A 24,477-nucleotide genomic window follows, 5' to 3' on the forward strand; every position below is an offset into this window, starting at 1 on the left:
AATGATAGGTGCACAAATTCCACTAGAATTCTTGATAAACTTCTTGTAGAAGCTGGCTAAGCCATGAAAACTTAGGTGAGGGCCAATTTACAATTGCCTCTATCTTCTCCGGATACATTTTCAAGCCATCCTTAGAAATGACAAAACCTAGGTATACAAGCTCACTCTTTATAAAAAAACACTTCTTCATGTTAATCAATAACTTTTCTTGTTGCAATGTTTCTAAAACATACTTCAAATGTCTCAAGTGCTCTTCTTTAGTTTGACTGAAAATTAAAATGTCATCCAAATAAACAATGAAAAATTTACTAATGAACTCCTTCAAGACTTCATTCATCAACCACATAAAGGTACTGGGTGCATTTGAAAGGCCAAATGGCATGACCATCCACTCATCCAAGCCTTCATTGGCCTTGAAAGTTGTCTCCACTTGTCTCCTTCTCTGATTCGAATTTGATGATAACCACTTTTCAGGTCAATCTTTGAGAAGTAAGTTTCCCCACACACGCAGTCCATCACATTACCCATCCGTGGAAATGGAAACCGATAACGAATGGTGATCTTGTTGATTTCTCTGGAGTCAGTGCACATTCTCCATTATCCACCCTTCTTTGGACTTAGTACTATAGTTACGACACAAAGACTCAAAATTTCTCTTATTAGTCCTTTGTCCAACAGTTCTTGTACTTGCTTCCTCACTTCCTCATTCTCCTTGGGTGTCATTCGATATGCAACCTTGTTCGGAAGACTTACTCCCGGTATCAAGTCTATGTGATGACTGATGCGTCTTTTGGGTGGCAACTCACTCGAAAATTCATCAACTACAATATCATGAAATTCATGCAACAACTCTTGAAATTACATAGGCAAATCTAAAATATCAGTGTGCAAAAGTAATACCTTTGGCTTGTAAACCACTGCATAACTCACCTCTTCTTCTTTCATCTGTTGTAGAAATTCCTTTCTATTAAGCAACAATGATTTTGGGTTGCTTGTTTAAGTTGTACCTTCCTGTTTCAATGGTACAAGAGTGTGCTTGATGCCATCTTTTTCGAACTTATAATAATTGTTCTCTCCATCATGTGTCACCTTCCTATCAAATTGCCATGGGCGACCCAAAAGAATGTGACAAACATCAATTGGCATTATGTCATAGAGCACCTTGTCCTTATAACTGCCTATCTGAAACTTGACTTCACTTTTCTCATGCACCAACAATTGGTGTCATTTTTGCAACCATGAGACCTTATAAGGTGTGGGATTCTCAATCTTCTTTAATCCCAATTTGTACACCATTTCTTGGGAGACTAGATTGTCCGTACTTTTGTTGTCAATCACCAATTTGCAGCATTTGCCTTTTCCCTTACACATTGTCTTGAATAAGGATTTCCTTTGAACTCGTTCAACAGTCTCCTTTGGTAGTTTTAACAAGACTTTGTGCATCATCAACACCTCTCCAGTCTCTGGCACATTCTCTGCCTCAGGGACTTGTGCCTCTGTTGCTTCGGTTTGAGCTATGTATGCACCTCGATATCCCGTATTTTCATTCTCAGGACATTCAAAAGACCGGTGACCCAATTTGCTACATTTGTAACACCGGTAGACAGTGTACCTCTTCCTTTACCTCTACCTCTATGGTAAGGTCTTCCTCCTCTGCTACCACTTTCTTTCTCTGACTGCACTTGTTGATTTGAGCTGCCTTCATCATTCTTTTGCGCTGGAAGCTTTCCATTTCCATTTGTCTGTCCTTTCCCTCTGGCAACACCATGTCCTTTGCCAGAGCTTTTCTTCCTATCTATCTTTTCTTTTGCCTTCAAGGCACACTAGTATGCTTCCTTTATTGTCCTTGGAGAAAGTATGCTGATTTCATCTTGCATATCCAACCTCAAACCATTGATATAACTTTTTGTCTTCTTCGGGGTATCTTCTACAAAGCCTTCTCTCAAGTTCACCTTGTAAAACTCTTCGGTGTACTCCCTCACTGTCATTATCTTTTGATTAAGTTTTTGCATTTGTCTGTAGAGGGTTAGCTGGTAACCCTTTGGCAAGAACTTACTCTTCATCTTTGCCACCATTCTATCCTAGCTCTTGATCAATGATTTGTCCTTCTTCCATATTTCAGCCTGTACATTGTCCCACCATAGTGCAGCATGACCTTTCAACCTTGTCACTGCAAACTTGACTCTCTTATCCTCGTCAATTTCCTCATACTCAAAATACTTGTCCATCTCACTGATCCAATCTATTAGATTCTCATCTTTCAAACTGCCATCATAAATGGAGATTTCAGGCTTTGGCCTTGAACTTGAGCCCAATACTGCTCTCAACAACCTGATCTCAACAACTTCTTCAACAGGTGCTTCTCCTTCTTCTTCAGGTTCATCTTCGGCCTCACTAACATCTCCACCTTCAGAATCCCGCTGTCTCCCCAATTCCATGGCTTCTCACCGGACTTGCAGTCTCCTTATCTCTTCTTGGAGTTTTGCATTACTTGTGGGCCTGCCTCCTCGACCTCGTGCCCTTCCAGATTGCCTATTCATCTGTCTAAACTGTAGAGAACAATAATGTTAAGGCTCTGATACCACAAATTGATGGCGTTCACAGGTTGTATACAATTGAAACCATTTTTATCACTCATGCACTTTGTGGTAAGAGAAAGGAACCTCGTGCAAACCTTGCCATTGAAACAATATCATGTGTCAACCAGAGATTTTAGGGAAACCCTGTAATCAGTAAATCGTAGGAAAAAGTAGAGAGGCAACAAATATGGCTTAGAGATATGACCACCGATGGCACCCACTAAAACCCATCCTAGAATTCCTAAGAACAACTGAATAGTTAGACTCAAAAATTTATTGTAGACAAAGGAGGGGGAAACCTAGAAACATTGAAAAGCAACTTGGCATAAGGAGTCCTATGGCCGAAAATAGAAGCTTTGGAAAATATCATGACCACTAGAGTTGCAGAGGTAAGTCTCAAAAAACTGAAGGGTAGAATGAGTCCACGAGTTTCCAAACCTAAGATAGTATCGCCAAGTCTATATTTTAGTCTCGTCCAAATGTAAAGAAAATAGAGAATGCAATGCATAAATTCCTGATTCAACATAGTAATTTAAAGACCAAATCAATTCCAATCTTCAGATATTAATGTTACTGTTAACAAACCTCATAAATGCATATGCAATTTACTATCTCACACCCACTTACAAATTCGATTCGCTGATTAAAAAAAACTTGTCTAAGAATGTTGTTCAGTTAACGACTAACTCCACATGCCACATCTAGTTCACACAGATTGAGGATCAATTCCCACAGATTGATCTCATGGATGTATTAATTTCTATCTCCATTAACTTCAGTCTCACATAGAGAACAAAACAACGTACCTCTCTCCCACACCAAAAACTTCAAGAAAATGTTCCTCCTTCTAAAAACTAAAAGCAATTATCTAAGAAATGAGTTCATCCATGTGAACCAATTTCCTCACTAACTACTCATAACTAAATATCCAAAAACTCTTCACAAATAAACTTTAACATGTTCTAGCCTTGGCATGTGATCAACCCATCACATTGCTAGACTCTTGGTCTGACTATAATAACTTATCATGTTTATGTGCACGACCTAATACACCTGCATCACATTGTATGCAACATTAGGGGTGGTGATTTGACATACTTTAACTCTCAATATAAACGTTCCTTCAATCCATTTTTAAACTTGAGTACAAGTTTTCTAGCTAGATCATTAACGTTGAGAACAATTCGTAGTTGATTGATATGGTGGATGTAGTCTTTCACATGGATGTTGACTCCTTAACTGTATAGGAAAAACCACTTGACATTCATATCTTGTTTGTCACCAAAAAGATAGAATGTGAGACTAATGGCTTCCACAAGCATAGTTTGGGTGGTGATAGGATTTTAATGTGCTACGTGCTCTATAATCAATAGTTTGGAAAGACCTATAAGCTTCAACTTGCTGAATGGAGCCTTCTTATCTTGAAGAATTTTATTTAATATAATTAAAGTAAGCTGATAATCTAGTTATTGAGCACTTTTGGATCACAAAATCCATCATAAATGGGCACCTCACATTTGCCATGTCGAGCAAAAGGCTTGCTGACAAAAATATCATTAATCTTGTGGATCAATGCAGTAGTGATATTGGTAATATCCATTATCCTTTTGACAAGCATACATGTCACCATGGATTGTGTAGTCGTCTTTAATGCAAAGGAAAAAAAAATCCATTTACACAATCCTTAGAACCTAATTTCTCGAAAACATTTCAATTTACAAAACCTATATTTATTTTCAAAGGTTACAATAGTTTTTTTTTTAAACCATAATATAAAATATTTTAGTATAACATAATAAAAGGTTGTAGTTGGGTCAACACCAATTACATATGACTTTCCAATGTTTCTCAAAACAAAGTATACAATTGTTTGTTGCTAAGAAAGAAGTTGTCTACAACATACTATATGATACACATACCAAGTTTTCTTGCAAGTAACTTGTTTGACAAGAACACTTAGAATTTGATGAGGCCTTAACCAACCCCCTTAATTTTATTTGAAATTATCTGGCTCTTCATGTAAATTTTGCTAATATCTCTTCTAGGATGCTTTTTTTTGGGGTGATTTTGAATTTTCTTTTATTGTCATTTTGATGGCTCCAATGCTTTTGTTTTGTTGTCAGATTTCCAATGATAGTAATTTTGCTCGATTCTGCTTCACGATTTGAAAAATATGATTGATCAAAGTTTGACTCATTTTCACTGCCTAGGCATGAAAACACGTAAATTTGTATTTTATAATTTATTTCATACAATCGTAAATAAAATTGATTAATTAAAATGTCTTATATAATGCAAATATTATTTTAATTGATTTATTTTAGTTAAATTAATATGTAAATATAATTAAATAAATAAATAATTTAATTTAATTATAATTAATTTAATTATTCTCTTAGTAATATTAATTTAATTAATTTTAATTTAATTGTATATTAATTAATTTTATTATAATAAAAAGTTGTAAATATAATAATAATTTAATAAAAGAATAAGGCCTAGAATCACCGCAACCAAGCCTTTGTATTTCCCCATTTTTATTGTGGCCAAGCCATTCATATGCAGAATAAAACATATATTGTAACTAAGGCAAAAAAACCCTAAAATTATCAAGAACCACCTCACTCGAGGCCTAAACCATACAACATGTAATTCAAACACTCACACGCATTAATCATCACCCAATGCCACGTAAACCCATAAGATTTTTCCCAACAACTTCCTTTGATGCTCCTCGTTCATTTCTTCCAAGATTTTACCGTTGGGACGACGTGGACTGGTGGGCCTCTCTTTCCACGTGTACTCTTTCTGTGCATGTTTACACGTAGCCCCTCTCCTTACTTGCCACATAACTTCAGAAGAATTTCCCTGGAGGGTTTTGTGGGAGCTCCTTGGTTTCTTCTGGGATTGTATTCTTGGGGTGACTCATTAGCCATCACCTTATTTCCTTACGGTGTACCCTTTCTCTATTGGTCCACGAAGGCGCCTACATGGATTACCTACCACATCACCCCCAGAAACCTTACCCCGACAAGTTATTTGAGCGCTCCCTTTGTTTCTTCCAAGATTTTATTTTTGGGGTGATGTAGGTGCCATGTTAGATGACAGGTCATCATCACCCTCCACGTCATCTATCACGATCCATCCTCGTTATCAGGTCTTCCTCGTCACCTCCACGTGGAATCCACACACGTAGCCCTGTGGGTCATTCCTTCACATGTTATTTCCGCCATTAGTATAAGACCTGCTCCATCTCTACGCATCACGTCACCGCAAGAGAAATGAACTCTGGAAATTCATTAAAGAGCGTATGTGATTTCATCAGGAAATGTTATGACCGAGATGACATGGGAGCCATGTAGACATCCACACCAACATATCTTCCTCCGTGTTATCACTAAGACAAGTTAACCTTTTCCATTTCTGTTGCCACCTAGAATAACAATTATTTTTCCATAGTTTAAATAAAATATGATTTTAGTTTTGATTTAAATTTTATTTTATTTTTTGATTGGTTCTTCTTATCTCATTGTTTCTGCTGTATATATAAAATAAAGGGGGGCTAGTCTCCTGAAGAAGCTTTATATATTAGGTCCAATTGTACAATATTTACATATACATCAACAGTCACATTTATTCCGATATATAGTTGCACTATGATAGCCGCGCAGCGCCACATTAACGGGAATTGATCGCGGACGGGATGCGAGAAAGCCGACAACCCCTACCGCGCGAACCATGCACTCGGGTGCGTTTCTGCTATATATATGCTACAGGTAGCATAAATCCTGCTAAAGCAAACTAAATCCCAAAATATCAGGGCATAAATCCAAAATTCGGTTCATTCTTGGGCTAGACATCAATATGAGTAAAATTCCCCAAAAGCTAAGCTTGCGGCAAAATATGATTAGAGATTGATTACAAGAATTCTAGAAGATCATATCCATTACGGTTTGGGAAATATGGAATCCATTGCAAAATATTTGCTAAACCAAATCAATTGGGAAACAAAAACTTCCAATATGGGAAATGGTTGATGGCTCTCGCTTCTAGAAGAACATATCAACATCAATCGGCCAATAAAGCATGCATAGAGTTGGGAACGAACAAATATAAGGCATAATCTTTCTTAAAATTGAAATCCTTTGGTTATGAGATTAGAGGAAGAAAGACTATCTTCAACTCTTTATAAAACATTATAAAAGGCCAAATTAGATTAGTTTTGGATTTTAGAATCCGCAAACTGTAGAACAAAGGGCTTATTGCACTATTGTATAGGACATATATGTTCTGCAGATTGTAGGAGATATGTCAAATCCCGGAGGAGGAGGAATTTTACTATTGTGTATACTCTGTGATTCAAGGTTATGACTGTCTTATGGACCAACAAGGGACTTTTTTTTTTTTTTATGATTGAGCACTATTGTTCAATTTTATGATTGAAAAAGAATTATTTCAGTCTCTTATTTATCTCAATTTTATAAGTGTGACTTTGGTTCGAGTACTATTTCTAGAATTTGATAACTCGTACTTATTTAAAGCATTGTCAAGATAACTTGCAAATTTGATTAGAGATGGATTTGGAGCTTAAAGTTGCATTTGGGCAGAATTTCATGCATTAAACTGATAGCTAGCTATCATATTAATGTCATATTAGTTTGGTTTTCTTCTTGTTCTTCTATTTGGACTATTCTAGTAGTTTAACGAGATCTATTGGCTTGAATGCATTTCCATTTGAATTTAGATATATGTACAAGAAGAATATGATAACTATTTATCGAATAATTGTTTGTACATATTTGTTTGAATAAGTGGTAGGTCCATGGAACTATTTTCTTGGCATGTTAACTTCATTTTATTCTAAGTTCAAGTTGTAACATATTTCTCTATCTTGCCCTTAATTGGAATAAGGACTTAGTTTTTTTCCTAATTAAGATAGATTATATTTATTTTTGCTGCCTTAATCTTATATTAGTTTGTATTTTTCATTTAGGAAGTTTTCGCAGAAGTCTCCTTTCATAGGAGAAATTTCATTGGTGGCTTGGATGAGCCCTTATGTCATACTAAAGACTACTTTCTTTCAAGCTAACTACAAGAGGGTGAGTATGATACCTCTTCTTATTAATAGTAATTAAAAACATCATAAATCAACAAGGAGAGTGAAGGGTAAATGGATCCATTTTAACTAGTCAAAATCACCATACAAAACGGATAAGGGCCTAATTGAGGCCTTGACCGGTGATCTCCCGAATGTTGATTATGGTCATTTTTGGCCATCAACATTTTGGCGCTAGAAGGAGAGGGCCAACAACAAGTTGGCCTTTTGGAGTTTTATATTTTAAAGTTTATTTATTTATTTGCAATGACTCCTAATTTTCCCATTTGGAGTTGCATCTCAAGACGTGCATCTACCAACACTCCAATCAAAATTGTAAGATTCTTATCGAAGGTAAAGTTTGATGGTCAGAGGGAAATTTCCGCATGTTTACATGTTTTGTGATTTATTCAAGATTTTACAAATTCTATTTTTGTTAATATTGATGAAAGTATTCTATGCATGATCTTTACTCTAACTTTCACAGTCAAAGCCAAAAGATGGTGTGAATCATTACCAATTGCCTCCATTCACAGCTGGAATGGTTTTATAATAAAGTTCCGTCATGCATTCAAATACTATGACTACAGACATGTACATCTCGAACTTGAACATTTACGAAAGTTTGAAAATGAATCTACAATATATTTTACAATTAGATTCAAATTAATTTGTCTAAAATTTAAATCTAAAGATAGACCTTTAGATATCAAGTTAATGGAATGGTTTCAACATGTACTTTCTCTTCCTTGTATTCCAAATGATAACAATGAACCTAAAGATATTATTTTTCTTAGCACATTTTCCACTGTTGAAGAGCCACTTGTTATTAATAGCATGGCCGACCCTCTTCAAGTAGAAAATGTAGAAATTGCTAATGAGCCATCTCAGGAAGACATAAGCACATTCAATAGAATTAACATTGATCCAAACAATGCTTTAGATCATGCTGGTATCGATAAATCAGTTGCTCAAAATCGAATTAAATATGGCCTTCATAACAAAGAAGCAGATAAACAAACAATACTTTAAATTGAAACTGTTAATATTGTGCATTCTGTGACAAATATTTTTGAGTTTTCTCATGCTGTAAATAATGTTCAGCCACAAAGTTTGGAGCAACCAAACATTAATTCTCAGGAAAGTGTTGAAATCCTTCCAAATAATGGCAAATTAGGTTTCCACGTTGAAGAAAATCATGAATAAACAGAACTGAAAACTTGGGAATTAATTTATCACTCTAACAGTCATTATTTAAGCAGAGAAATTTTTAGGTTTGTATGTTTAAACAACCATTTTTCTCTTTATCCCTATCTTTTTGTTGATTCAAATCTATTGGATAATCTTTGAATAGTCCCTCTTCACACAAACGTTATTTTAGAAAACAAGGAAGCTACCATAAATTTAATAAACATTGAATTGCTAGTTAGTTATGATAAAGATAATGAATTTTTAATTGATTACATCTTCACCAACTCTGAAAATTCTCATGCTTCTGAATCTGATCATTTTTCTAGTTCTAATTTATTTTTTGAAAAGAAAGAGAGTGCTATTAAAACAAGTTATTTATGATAATGATGATGAGGTTGTGAACATTGAGTTATTTTATCCTTCATCAAATTCTCATGTTCTTAATTCTCAAAGTCAATCTATATTTTATGATGAGATATCTTCTTATGCTCATACTCTTTCCTTCATCAAATTCTCATGTTCTTAATTCTCAAAGTCAATCTATATTTTATGATGAGATATCTTCTTATGCTCATACTCGTCAATCTAAATATGCTAAAAATCATAATGATTTCATTTCCTTGAAAGGAGAATCCATTCCAATTTATGATTTTGATGTCATTCAAGTTCCCATTTCTGGTCATAATCCTCAATTCCACTTACATTCACAAGTTGATGCTGGTATTAATCTTGTTTGTATTATCCTAGACGTTTCTTGTGGAGAAGGAATTTATTCAAACAAATCCCAACTGTCTTGTAACATTATCTATAACAATGCTATAAATAACGACGTAATTTTATTCTACATTCTTTATTTATTATGTTTTGTTTCAGATTTTTATTTTTCAAAATTTTGATAATTTATGTTGACATTTCGAGCAGTCAAGCGTCAAACACTCACCAAGTGCATTAGTGGAAGAACATAAAAATGTAATTCAAATCCTAAATTGAAAGCATCAATAATTTCAATATTTTCAATTGCAAATAATGCTTATAACATACGAGCTTATTCTATCTTTTGGAATAAATATTCCACAAGATTTGACACTTGCAAGTGTAGCATTATAATCTGACCAACAATCAAATCTATCTGAAAATATTTAGAAATATTCATTTGATTTCCATTCTTATTTTATTGATCCATTTGGAAAGTGTTTGGAAAATTCAGTGATACAAAAGATTTTCAATACTCTTCCTATTGTACATAGTACTAACATGTCTCTACAAGCTTCAACACTTAAACGTACATCATTCGAACCTAGCTTGTCATCCTCTTCTTCAAATCTTCTCCAATATTTAACAAAGTTCCATCCTGACTTTGATGATCCAATTGGAATATGGCTGGAGAATTCGCTTCAAGGGAGGTTTCTTGTAAATAAGCAATTCTTTAATAAACTTATTAGAAATAAATGTACATAATTGTTTGAAATTTTCTTTTAATAATTTAATATCAATATTAATTTTGTTACTAGTTTTTTTTTGATGTAAATATAATTGTAGGAATAAAAGAGCTTAAATGGCTCCATTGGAAATATGACTACACTTACTTTTATTTTCTTACATTAGAATAGGCGCAAGATAATTTTTTGTTTTCCTCCTTGCTTCTTCTAGGATAAAATAGTTGTTGATAAGCAATCAATGAGCCTTTAGTTTTCCTTTGTTTGATGCTTGCCTTAGTTTAGGTTCAATAAAATCTGATGATCATAGACACATGTGAACTTTGATAAATATGCAATTTCTTCACACTTTTTTTTTTTTTTTAATCATAAAAAGAGATTATTACTTTAAATCATGGAATTTGGAAAAAAATCGAGATCTATGTGTAAATCATAACAAGATTCTTCAAGATATAGTTTCAAATGTTTTTTTTCATCTGATATTAGTTTCAATTTCGTTTTAAGTATTATTCTAATCTAAGCTTCATTTTTGTAAGTTTTCACTATTTTGTTGAAGATTTATTTTCACTGTTAGCTTAGATTAGTTTGCTTTGTATGCCTTCTAGCTAGGCAAAGCGGTTGTAATGATGGTCAAATTGCAAACAAGTTATATCAGGGAGCCTCCGCACCTTTATCCTTTTTCATTCAACATAATGTTTATTTTGTTTTCAAAACTTAGTGTAAGTTTCATCTTTAACAAATAATCATTAAGGCTTTCAATAAAGACTTAACTCTGAAGCAAAATATTTACAAGGCAAAAGACATCTGATTTGACTTCTTCTTTTGCTCATAACTGCCTTGTAAATTTAAGATTTTATTTTTTTAAAATAAAAGGCTTGATCTATATTTAATCATATGAGACAAAATTAATCACAAACTCAACATAAATAAAATACAAACATTCACTTTGCTCCTCATCTCTATGTTGAGATATATTTTTTATATTTTGTCTTGTTTGAATTTTCATATATTCAGGGCTCATAATTTTCTTTACTCTTGGTTTTGAGTTGATTTTCGTGATGCTTACTAAGTTTATATGGTGAAAATATTTCCTACACAACACTAATTGGTTTATATGGGTAATATTTACTTTATCTTTTCAATAGTATTTCATTTATCTAAATGTCATCCTTACCAAGTTTTAAGTTTTATCTCACGTTAGTCATTATCCATGGGGAACATTAAGGTCTAAATCAAGTATTATAAGTTCACCTTTATAAAGGAATGAATTGTTTACATCCTTTGCTTTGAATCCCTCCCATACCTGTCCATAATTAAATCCTCTACTTTGGTGGCTAGAGAGAAGACTAATGGGGTCAAACTTAACTAGTTTCACTTCTATTTCTTTATGTAGAAAACCTCTTGTACCACCCCGCTTTTTTCACCCAATTTCTAAAAGCATTTTTCTAAATATGCTAATCAAAAGGATGACACATAAAAGATTTGAAAGCACCAAAAGGTGTGAGAAGTACAAGCAAACCCGTCGGGGCTATGGATGCTTGCTGGCAACGAGGCTATGCTTGTATGGTGCTGAGAAATCTTTGTTGGGGCTATGGATGTACGCGATCATTGAAACAACGTTAAGAAACAAAGTAATTTTATATTCAATAGATGCATGCTAATACTAAAACCTCCTAGTTAACATTGTTATTTAATAGTAGAAAGAGGATTAAAAAATAATAATTATTCCCTATATTTGGTTTCACTATTGTAGAACTGGGAATTCAAGTACTTTCATTTCTTAAGAGCTTACCTTACTTCTTCTTCTTCTTCTTCTTCTTCTTTTTTTTTTTTTTTTATTCAGTGGGGGAGAAGCATCCCCGCTGAAGAATCATCATACAACATATATCGCCGAAGCGAGCAGATTTACATATATCGCCGATACAAATATCGCCGTAGCGTGTAGAGATACGTCATCACCAAATCAAATGTGCTGCAGCATCACGCAGCTCCCGCAGGAATCGAACGTGGTTGGGGGGTGCGAAAGCCAACCGCCCCAACCAACACATCATGCATTCACGTGCAATGCTTTAATTTGCTTTACTTTGGGTGATTTTCACTTTTCTTTGATTTTCATTTCGATGGCTCCATTTATTTCGTTTTGTTGCCAACTTTCCAACGATAGTAATTTTGCTCGACTGTGCCTCATGATTGAAAGATATGATTGAGCAAAGTTTGACTCATTTTCACTATTTGGGCATGAAATCATGTCAATTTGTAATTTATAATTTATTTTATAAAATTGTAAATAAAATTGATTAATTAAAATATGTAAATATATATATTTTTAATTTATTTATTTCACTTAAATTAATATGTAAATATAATTAAATGATTAACTTATTTAATCTAATTAATCATTTATTTAATTAATTTAGTCATATTAATTTAACTATATATTGATTAATTTTATTATAGTAAAATGTTGTAAATATAATAATAATTTAATAAAGGCCCAAGGCCTAGAACCACCACAACTAAGCCTTTGTATTTCCCCATTTTCACCACGACCAAGCCGTTAATATGCAAAATAAAACATATATTGTAACTTATGGCTGAAATCCAAAAATTATCAAGAACCACCTCATGTTATTTCTGCCATTCATATAAGACCTGCTCCCTTTGTACACACCACGTCACCCTGGGAGAAATTATTAAAGAGCGTATGTGATTGTGCCAGGAACTGTTATCACCAAGATGACATAGGAGCCACAAAGACATCCACACTAGTATCCCTTTCTCAGTGTTATCACTGCGACGAGTCACCCTTTTCCATTTTGGCTGCCACCTGGAATCACAATTCTTTTCCAGAGTTTAAATAAAATATGATTATAGTTTTGATTTAAAGATTATTTCATTTTTAGATTCATTTTCTTATTGCCTTGTTTCTACTGTACATATATGCTACATGCAACAATTACAGGTAGCATAAATCCTTCCAAGAAAAACCAAATCCCAAAATATCAGTGCATAAATCCGCAATTTAATTCATTAGAGGGCCACACTACACATCAATATGAGTAAAATGCCCAAAATCCACGCTTACACCAGAATATGATTAGATGTTGATTGCAGGAATTCTAGAAGATTAGATCATTTACGGTTATGGAAATCTGGAATCTACTACAAAATCTATGATAAACCAAATCAGTTGAGAAATGAAAACTTCTAAACAGTTAATGGCTCTCACTTTTGGAAGAACATTTTTTTTTCAGAGAGAAAATCCATATATGGCCGAAGCCCTCATGATTACAATATGGTCGAAGCCATACAGAATATGGCCGAAGCCAGAATACAATAAGGCCTAAGCCAGAATACAATACAGCCGAAGCCGAAAGATACGGCAAAGCCGTCACATATCGCCGAAGGAGGGACCTCCGCAGGGTTCGAACTCGGCTGGAGGAGCGAAAGCCATCCGCCCCAGCCTGTCATATCATGCACGCTGGGTGCAGACTGGAAGAACATATCAACATCAATTAACCAATAGTGCATGCATCGAGCTATAAATGAACAAATCTAAGGCATGCTATTTGCTAAAAATAAATTCCTTTGGTTACAGGATTAGGGGAGGAAAGACTATCTTCAATTCTCTATAAAACATTATAAAAGGCCAATTTTTAGATTAATTTTGGACTCTGGGATCCGCAGGCTGTAGTATAGAGGGTTTATTACACTATTTATAGGACAAATGTTCTGCAAATTGTAGGAGATAGGTTCAATCCTGGAGGAGGAGGAATTTCATTATTGTAAATACTTTTTAATTTAGGGTTATGACTATCTTATGGACCAATAGTGGAGAAATATTTGTTTTTGTCTTATGCTTGAGCACTATTGTTCAATCTAATCATTAATAAAAAATTATTTCAGTTTCTTATTTATCTTTGTGTTATAAGTGTGACCATTGGTTCGAGTACGATTTCTAGAATTTGATAACTTATGCTTATTTAAAACAATGTCAAGCTAACTTGCAGGCTGATCAGAGATGGATTTAGAGGTGAAAGTTGTAAATGGGCAGGTTTTTATGCATTAAGCTGATAGCTCACTATCATGTTAATGTTATATTAGTTTGGGTTTCTTCTTGTTCTTCTATTTGGACTATTCTATTAGTTTAACAAGATCTATTGGCTTGAATGCATTTCCATTTGAATTTAGATATGTACAATAAGGGTATGAAAACTATTTATTAGATAATTGTTTGAATAAGTGGCAGGTCCATGGAACTATTTCCTTGGCTTGTTAGCTTCATTTTATTCTAAGTTCAAGCTGGTCCAAATTTCTTTATCTTGCTCTTGATTGGAATAAGGACTATTCCTTTTCCTAATCAAGATAGATTAAATTTATTTTTGTTTTCTGCATCTTAGATTATTTTGCATTTAGGAATTTTTAGTAGAAGTCTCCTTTTGTAGGAGCAATTTCATTAATGGCTTGGTTGAGCCCTTATGTCAGACTAATGAATACTTTCTTGCAAGCTAGCTGCAAGAGGGCGAGTCTGATACCTTGATCTAAATTGGATCATTATATTTTTTTCATTCATTTGATGTATTAAGGATGGAAAAAGTGCAGGAAGCAACTCATGGGACCATTTTTATCGGCGGGACCCAGTTTGGTGAAAACGGGGTCTAAAACCTTTTGGGAGCATTTTGAGGCATCAAATGACGTTTTTTGGGGGGTAAAACTTTGCCTCTTTAGAGCAGAACCTTTTAATGCTGTTCTACATACGCATATATTTCTAATGGTGCAAGAAGCGCGTCAATCAGAGTCTGTATGCAAAAGTTATACCACTTAGGAGTTGACCTTCCTGTTTTCACACCTATAGTCAGGGATGATACCACATTAGCCCCCTTTATTAATGGAAAATGGGCTAGACACATGTTTTTGAACTGGGCCACTAGGAGGAAGAGGCATTCCATTTTTTCTAGAGATTTTTCTTCCATAGTTGAGAAAATATAGACGAGAGAGATAGGGGGTAGAGCATACAGAGAGGATCTGTACACTGTAGTAGCCTACAGGCCACAAACATTACTTCTTGGTACCTACAACCTTATTTTCTAGACAGAGAAAGTGAGTGAAGCGACCTCACCTTCTAGCTGGGTTTTCTCTCGAAAGGGTTTCCCAGAGCATATTTTGTGTATTATGTGTGTATGTGAGCTTATTTATTCGTTCTCTACATTTCTGCATAATTTCCCTTTGCATGCATCCACTACTTACAGTTAAATTTATAGATATAGAAATTTAATAAAACTGTAATAGTGTAAAAATTCAGAATTTTAATATATTATTATCGTATTTGTTGTGACGAACTGTCCATTGGAATATCCACAATAGTTTATGGATCATTTGGTATCAAAGCAGGTTTCTTTGGGTATTTTATGGATATTGCAGGGATCTAGATCGATGGGGCTGAAAATCGTAAAAACCTAATCATGGGCGATGAATATGTAAATGAACCTCGTCATCTTGCAGAGGTGAGGTTTACGTGGCTGGAAAAACAAGCCACAAATATCGACAACGTAAACCTCCTCATTGCTGCCTTAAATAAAAAGTTGGGGATATTTGGAGAAGATGGGGTTTCAAATGTGGAGGAAAAATTAGAACGGGGATCAGAAGATCAGGGAGAAACAAAGAACCAATCGAGGAAAGAACCTGAAAAAGATTAACCCAGTTCAAGTGTCGTGTACCAATCACAATCCCTGTTTAAAATGGAAGCTAGAGTCAATATCAAGCCATATCATGGCGATATCAACACTCTAAAATTGAACCATTGGTTGCAACAACTGGAAGTTTATTTCAGCGTCCATCTAATTGAATAAGACAAAAAATATCATTTGCATGGCTGAAATTGGAGGGCCATGCACTAACTTGGTAGGAGAGCCACATGGAAACCATGGGGTTTGCAGGAGAACCTCTAGTGACTAAGTGGGAAGATTTCAAAACACTTATTAAGTCACAATTTTATCCCATTGGGTACATGGAGGACTAGTGGATCTGGTGGCATTACTTCAGATAAAAGTCAAGCCAAAGCGTGCAACACAAAATTGAGAAAGATGTCTATCATGTTGGGTATATCTCCAAAGAAACTTGATGTACTCCTCAAGTATTTGGGGGGTGTGTACCTCCCTCTACGTGAAGAAGTAATGTTGTTCAAGCCCAAATCGGTGGATGAGGCTTGTGTACGTGCACAATACCTAAAGAACATAGTCATGAAAAGAGTGCAATCAAGTGGATTGAAGCAAAAGGAGGAAAATGAAGCTTCTAAGGAGGTGAAGAAGAAGCAAAAAGGGGGAAAATATAAAAATATGGAAACCACATCACACCAGTGAAAATATCCTAGCAACCACTACAACCACTAGAACATTAATGGCCATATAGAGGAGAAGTGTGTAACCACCTCCTCTCGCATTTACCCAAGTTAGCTGGTCCGTTGGGGTAAACATGTGATGAGAGGCTACTATGATATGATTCAAATCCCCATTTATAGTTAAGGAAGTGGAACCGACAAAAAACAACTAATCTGACCTTCTACACATGTTACAAAACCTTCAGGAGCCAACCAACACTTCCAGGTGACCAACCCCTGAGGTAGCTGGACATTTTACTGACTTAGAGCCTTAGTCGCTCCCATGCCATGTGGATGGATACGACTAGGACCCTCCAGTCGCTCCCACAACAAGGCATGTATGTGACTGGGGACTGTTCCAGGTAGTTCTGTGCCACCTTTTTAGGGCCAAGACTCAGGCCACTACCCAAAACTCCATGGAACTTCCATAAATGAAAATTAACATTGAAACAATAATACTAATACAAATACTTGAATAATGAATTTATTAGATCCCTACTAGCCATGATAGACATTTCATCAAACATGTCACAAATATGCATTCTACAGATCATAACAACATATCTAAGCATAGGGGTCTCATACTTATCTGAGAATCGCTAAGAAGCATTGTTGCCTTATCACATTAGTTGCATTATCATCTATTAGGTCATATATTCATTGTTCATTCATTTACAAATAAAAACATGATGAGAGCCATACATCATCACTGTCATAAAACATACTCATAACCAACATATAAACAACATAAATAATAAGGATACAACAACCACAAAATTCACATATAAACTAGTACATTTACATATGAAATACCAAGGAGAAGGAACTCTTATTAATGAATGCAAAAGCCAACTAGGTATGTGACTTCCACCAACCGCCTGACCATATATTGGCTGAACCAAATCTTTCTTTCATCCAATCAACCTTGTGCCATATTCCAAGCATGAATGTGGGACTCATAACCAAAAATTCAACCAGGGCTTCCCAAGGCTACACCACCTCACCCTCATATATAGCACCAAGATTTATCGCAATCCTCACCAATCACTAGGCCCTAAACAAGCATGGATGCCATCGTATTTCTCCACCTACACTGTGAGGAATTTTATTGTCTCCTAGTCTCCAGGATTTAACGCAATCCATAGTCTGATTTAGGGATCACTAGGCCATAATGAAAAATCCACCCTCCAGGTTTTATTGTATATCCTGCCATTCACCGACCAAGGATTCCTAGGCCTGATTGAGGGAAACCACCTCTAGGATTTACCATATATTCTGCCATTCACTGATCGATGATTCCTAGGCCCATTGAGGCAACACAAAATCTGACTTTACTGCCACCCACATTCTAGTTCAGGGGTTACTAGGCTAAGTATTTACCGCAATCCATAGTCTGGTTCATGGATCACTAGACCATGTGTTCTTTCTTTAAGAGATCCACCTCACTCAATTTCAAATCCATCCGACAATCCATCTCAACCAAAACATGAGACCCCATCACACCATGGTTATCTGAAAATGGAAAGTTTAGGCTAAAAAACACTGTCACACCTAGAAAAACCCATGCCCATGACAACAAGAGAACCAAGAACACACATGCATAACCATGCATGCTAAATCTATCTAGAGAATCATACATGCAAATTTATACTTGCAGATAATCCCATTGTAGCTGCATGAACCTGCTCTTCCTTGCTTGATCTTTGCTTCCACTTGCCTTCTTTGCTTTCCTTGACCCAATGCTGAAGTGCTCCAAGAAAAATCTAAGTGTCCAAGAGTGCGTGAGAGAGAGAGAGAGAGAGAATAGAGAGAGAGCTCCAAAATTGAACTGACAAAAGGTGCCGATTGATCCTCATAAACCTTGTTATTAATGAGGCCTTTATTTTTTTCAATTTTCCATTATTTTCCTCCTCACATGAAACCTGCGACCTTTCCCCTTCCTTTTCTCCTAATTTCCTTTATTTTCATAAATAAAATGCCAATTAATGCTTCATGTATTTCCAAAGCCTTTACCAATTTCCTTAATGAACACCCACACTAGGACGTTTTTCCCAACATTCAACTTGGAATAAGTGTCCCATAACCTTGGTTATTATTTTTCTTTTATTAACTTTTATTATATGGAATTTCACCAGGGCTGTTACAAAACCATCCCCCTTGGTAGAACATCATCCTCGATGTTCAATGACACCTACAACCAACAAGACTGTTGTAAGAAAAACATACTGCCCATGGAGCTTTATAACTTAGCTCGATGAAGTATTTACAATGATCAACCTGCTGAAAACAAAACCAACATGACAACATAACAACATGAAAACCATAATGACATGACACCCATACAACTTATTGGAGATTTATAAAAAAAATCATGGCGATATTTACATCCATATACATATGTACATAAACCAAAACATCACACCAAAACATAAACCAAAAACATTTTCTCAACCAAAAAATAAAGAAGGATAAATAGATTGCATCTGATCTGCCATCTCCCATGTAGCTTCATCGGGCCCAAAGTGCTTCCACTGCACTTTAACCTACTCGATTGCTTGGTTCCGAAGCATGAGCATCTTTCTCTGCAATATACACTAAGGTTCTGGCTGAAATTCTCCATCTAGCTCCACCTGCAATACAGATCAGTCAATCACATGATCAACATTTTTAACATACTTCTTAAGCAATGACACACGGAAAACATCATGGACTTTCATTGTTGGAGGTAGTGAAAGTCGATAGGCTACTGGTCCAATCCTTTCAAGAATCTTGAAAGGTCCGCAAATTTCCACAAAATCGAGGTGCCAGGTTGGCGCATGATCCAATCCTCAAGGAGCTCTTCTTCATCTTGATGCACAAGTAGACTTGTTCCCCAACCTGAAACTACTTAAACAACTTGTTTCGATTTGCATAGCTTTTCTGACTGTCCTGTGATGCCTTCAGATTCTTCTTGATTACCTACATTTCCTGTTCCATCTCTGCCAACATATCCAGTCCAATAAAGACCCTGTTAACTGGATCACTCCAACTAATGGGAGTATTACAACTCTGCCCATGAAATGCCTCAAATAGACTCATCCTCAAATATTCTTGATACCCATTATTGTAAGTGAACTCAACAAGTGGAAGATACTCTTGCCACTTTTGTTGATGATGAATCACATACATCCTTAACATGTCCTCCAAAATTATGTTGACCCTCTCTGTTTGTCCATTTGTCCGCAGATGATAAGTTGTGCTGAAGGCCAAATCTGTCCCCAAACTTGTAAACAACTCCTTCCAAAACTTGGAAGTGAACTTAGGATCCCTGTCTGAAAAAATCTTCCACGGAACACCATGTAACCTCACCACATCTCTGATGAAGACCTGTGCCACATCACTAGCTGAATATGTAGACTTCACTGGAATGAAGTGTGCTACCTTTGTCAACTTCTCCACCACAACTATGATGAAATCATGCTGTCTAAATGTCCTAGGAAAACATGTGATGAAATCCATGGAAATGACCTCCCATTGCCACTCTGGAATCGAAATCGGCTGTAGCAATCCACCTAGATGCTTACATTTTGCTTTCATCTGCTGACAATCCAAACATCTAGCCACAAACTTTGCTACATCTTTCTTAAGATTCGTACAATAATAAAAATTCTTCACTGTTGTTAATGTCTTTTGATATCCTGGGTGACCTTAATACAATTTCACATACAACTCTCTCAATATAGACTTCTTGAGATCACTATTGTCTAGCACATGTATAATGTCCCTAAATATGGTCAAGTCATATGCTGTAAGATGATAATCCACATCCTAATCACCTATAACTTGTTGTAATATGTGCTAAGCTCCATGTACCTGTCATCCTGCTGACCTACCTGTAAGATTTGATCTTGTAAGTCTATCCCATAAGAAATCATAGCTGCTATATGATTCACATGTATCCACTTGCTAAGAAGATCTGCAATCCTATTCTCTTTACCTCTAATGTACCTGATCTCAAATTCAAACTCACTAATCATGGCCAACCATCTAGCTTTCCTGGAATTCAAGTTTGGCTGATCAAACAAGTATCTCAACCCACTTTGATAACTCATCAATACAAACCTCATACCAAGAAGATAGGGGCTCCACATCTTCAACACATGGATGATCGTTTCCAACTCAAGATCACATATCGGATAATTATACTCATGCTCATTGAATTTCCGTGACTCATAGCACACTACATGTCCTTCTTGCATAAGGACTCCACCAAGTCCTCTCTTGCAAGCATCCATGCATACCACAAATTCCTTGTTTGGATCTACAATATTTAACACTGGAGCATTTGTCAACAATTGCTTCAACTGTTCAAAACTAGTTGCACATTCCTCTTTCCATTCAAATTTCTTACCTTTCCTTTGCAATGACATAATAGGATATGCAATGCAAGAGAATTTCCTGATGAACCTCCTATAGTAACCTGCTAACCCCATGAATGATATTACCTCATCCACATTTCTAGGAGCTTCCAACTCCATGATAGCCCTTATCTTCTCTAGATCCATTGCTATGCCTTCCTTGGAAACAACATGTCCCAAGTAATATACCTTTGTCTGAAAGAAACTACATTTTCTAAGCTTGACATACAACTGATGCTCTCTTAGAAATCTCAACACTTTTTCTACATGCTCGACATGTTCTTCCTCATTCTTAGAATATATCAAGAGGTCATCAATGAATACAATACCAAAATTTTCCAAATAAGGATGCAACACATTATTCATCGAGCACATAAAGGTAGCTGGAGCATTAGTCAAACCAAATGGAACTACAACAAACTCATAATTCTCATACATGGTCTGAAAATTTATCTTGCATATGTCCTCTTCTTTGATGCGTACTTGATGATATGATGATTCTAGATAAATCTTTGAGAACAATGATGCTCCCTTCAACTGATTGAACAAGTCATCAATCCTCGGCAACATATACCTGTTCTTGATGGTCACCTTGTTCATCTGCCTGTAATTGATGCATAAATTGAGAGTACCATCCTTCTTCTTCACAAACAATACCAGTACGCTCCTTGGTGATACACTTGGCCTAATTTATCCCTTGTCAAGCATTTCCTTCAACTGCAACTTCAACTCTACTAACTTTGGAGTGCTCATCCTGTATGGTGCCTTTGATGCTGATGTTGCCCCTAGTACCAAATCAATGGAAAAATTCACTTCTTTGTGAGAAGGAAACTCTAAAGTATCTATTGGGAAAACATCCTGAAAATGTTGCAAAATCAGGTACCTTCTCAATACCTATACATCCTCAACCTCTTTACCTTTGTCACTAGAAATGTGCACTACAAATAGCACACACCCTTTTGTTCAATTGCGCTTTGCCTTCATAGTTGTCACCATTCTAACTGATGTTTCCTTCTTCTTACCGTGCAAGATTCTCTATTCTCCATTGTCATCCAAGCACTCAATGGATTTGGCATAACAATCCACTTTGGTCCTATGAAAATTCAACCAGTCCATACCCAACAACTTATTGTATGATCCCAATTAAAATACATTCAAATGTGTCGTGGTAGGCATACCATTCAACTCGAATGCACAAGCTCTTACCCAGTGATACACTCTCTTCTTTGTGCCTATAACCAAGTGCACTAACTAGGATTTTGCATGCACTTGTTTATTCAAACCACACTTATCCACCAGGTCAGGACTAACATAACTATAATTAGATCCAGGGAGAATCAAAATAGAAAAAAATTGATCACAAATCTTACCTTCCATCTCAATGATAGATGCTTGATGATCTGCCTTCTTATTATCCAGTGCTGCATAGATAAGAGGAATGCTCTGCTCAATATCCCCAATAGTATGCGCCTCCTGTGCACTATAGATATGACGCCTTCCACCTTGATTCTGCAGACAATCCATCCTAAGATGCTCCTTACAACATGTCTAACACTACAACCATCATGTACCATCATCTTTATTTTTTTGTTGTGACCCATGTCCCTATCTAGCTACGTTGGACTTCTTGTATGGTGCAACATTTTCTTTCTCTTATGAATTCTGAGGCCTTGTTTTTTTCGGTTTCCATTTACCTTTACCTTTGTATTTCCCTTTCCATCCTTGCTGAGATTCACTCTTACTCTTTGGCTGCTCACAACAATATTTCAACTTCCCAATAACTTCCTCAAGTGACCGAGGCTCATCATACTCAATATGATCTCTAAATGCTAATGACAATCCACTGACAAATATCTGAACTTTAGCTTTCTCATCTTTAAGTTACAATACATACCTCAATAGATCTAGGAACTTATTTGTATACTCCTCATTTGTCATCAATCCCATCTTTAGCTCATAAAACTCCTTGGCTTGGTTGTCATAGTATTTCTCCCTGAAGAGTCTCTTGAATTCATACCAACTCAAGTCTTCTATCTTGATGTCTTTGACATGTTTTACATCTTCCCACCAGATGTCTGCTTTCCCTTTGAGGTTGAAGATAGTTACTCTGGCTTTCATATGTTCTGTGTACTCATGCAGTTCAAAGAACTTCTTCATCCCAAGTAACCAAGCCTCAACATCCTTTGGCTTATTCAAATATCCATGAAAGGTAGGTGGCCTAGCTTTCTTAAACTCATTCGGAAAGTATCCCCTGTCAATCCTCCTGTAAGGGTGATAATGATGATGATCATAGTGCCAATAAGAACCAAAACTAGAATAGCACATGTGTCCATCACCTCTCCTATATGGAGTGTCCAAGAACCTACCATCTCTGATCATGTCATCCCTATCCAACTTGTGACCACCGTGAGACCTACTACCATATGCTCCATTAGTTCTGTCCTCCTGCCCATGGATGATCCAAAGTGGTCCTTGTCTCTACAATTTTTACAAACTTTGAAGGATTACTACATTGACTTCTTCTTGTTTCTCTTGTGCCTGCATGATTTTTTCATTATCTTCCTTGCAACTCCTTCGTTCTTCCTTCAAGCTTCTCAATGTGTCTACTAAGTCAGAAGAATGCCCAACACCACACTGCTAATCTAATCCATAGGGAGAGTCTCGGGAATTATAGTCTACCATCTTGCTAGTCATCTTTAATATTCTTCCTGCAAGTATACCATGTCAGCTAAACTAGAACATAATATAATCAACATACCTCAGTATAGTTCTGGGGAGGATATCTTGTATGCAAGATCAACCAGATTAGTGCAATACATGTATAATCATAATCATAAAAACATATAGATATCATCCTAACCATAGTCCAGTGATCAATTCATGACCATGTCAACCACACATCATGATCTCATGCATGACAACTACAACCATGTCAATGCATGCATAATCAACATATGTATGACAAACATGTATACATGATACATACAAAAAATGACATGCATAACCAGTGCAAAACCAACCTATACTCATGATAAACACATCCAACATCAACACCATCGACTTTCACATGGCGACACCATTGCAACCATGACCAAAACCATGCATACACAACAAGTACATAGACCACAAACATAGGGAACACATATGTAATCGACATGAATGCATTACCAACACACCGCCCATCCATTCCAAGGGCTAAACCATGCTCTGATAGCACTCTGTAACCACCTCCTCCCATATTTACCCAAGTTAACCGGTCCGCTGGGGTAAACATGTGACGAGAGGCTACTATGATTTGATTCAAATCCCCATGTACAGTTAAGGAAGTGGAACTGATAAAACAATATGAATTTGACCTTCTACTCATGTTACATAACCTTTTGGAGCCAAACAACCCTTCCAG

This window comes from Pinus tabuliformis, chromosome 3_2 (assembly GCF_031772625.1).
Source record: "Pinus tabuliformis cultivar Carrire ecotype Pingquan chromosome 3_2, CPIR1, whole genome shotgun sequence".
NCBI lineage: Eukaryota > Viridiplantae > Streptophyta > Pinopsida > Pinales > Pinaceae > Pinus > Pinus tabuliformis.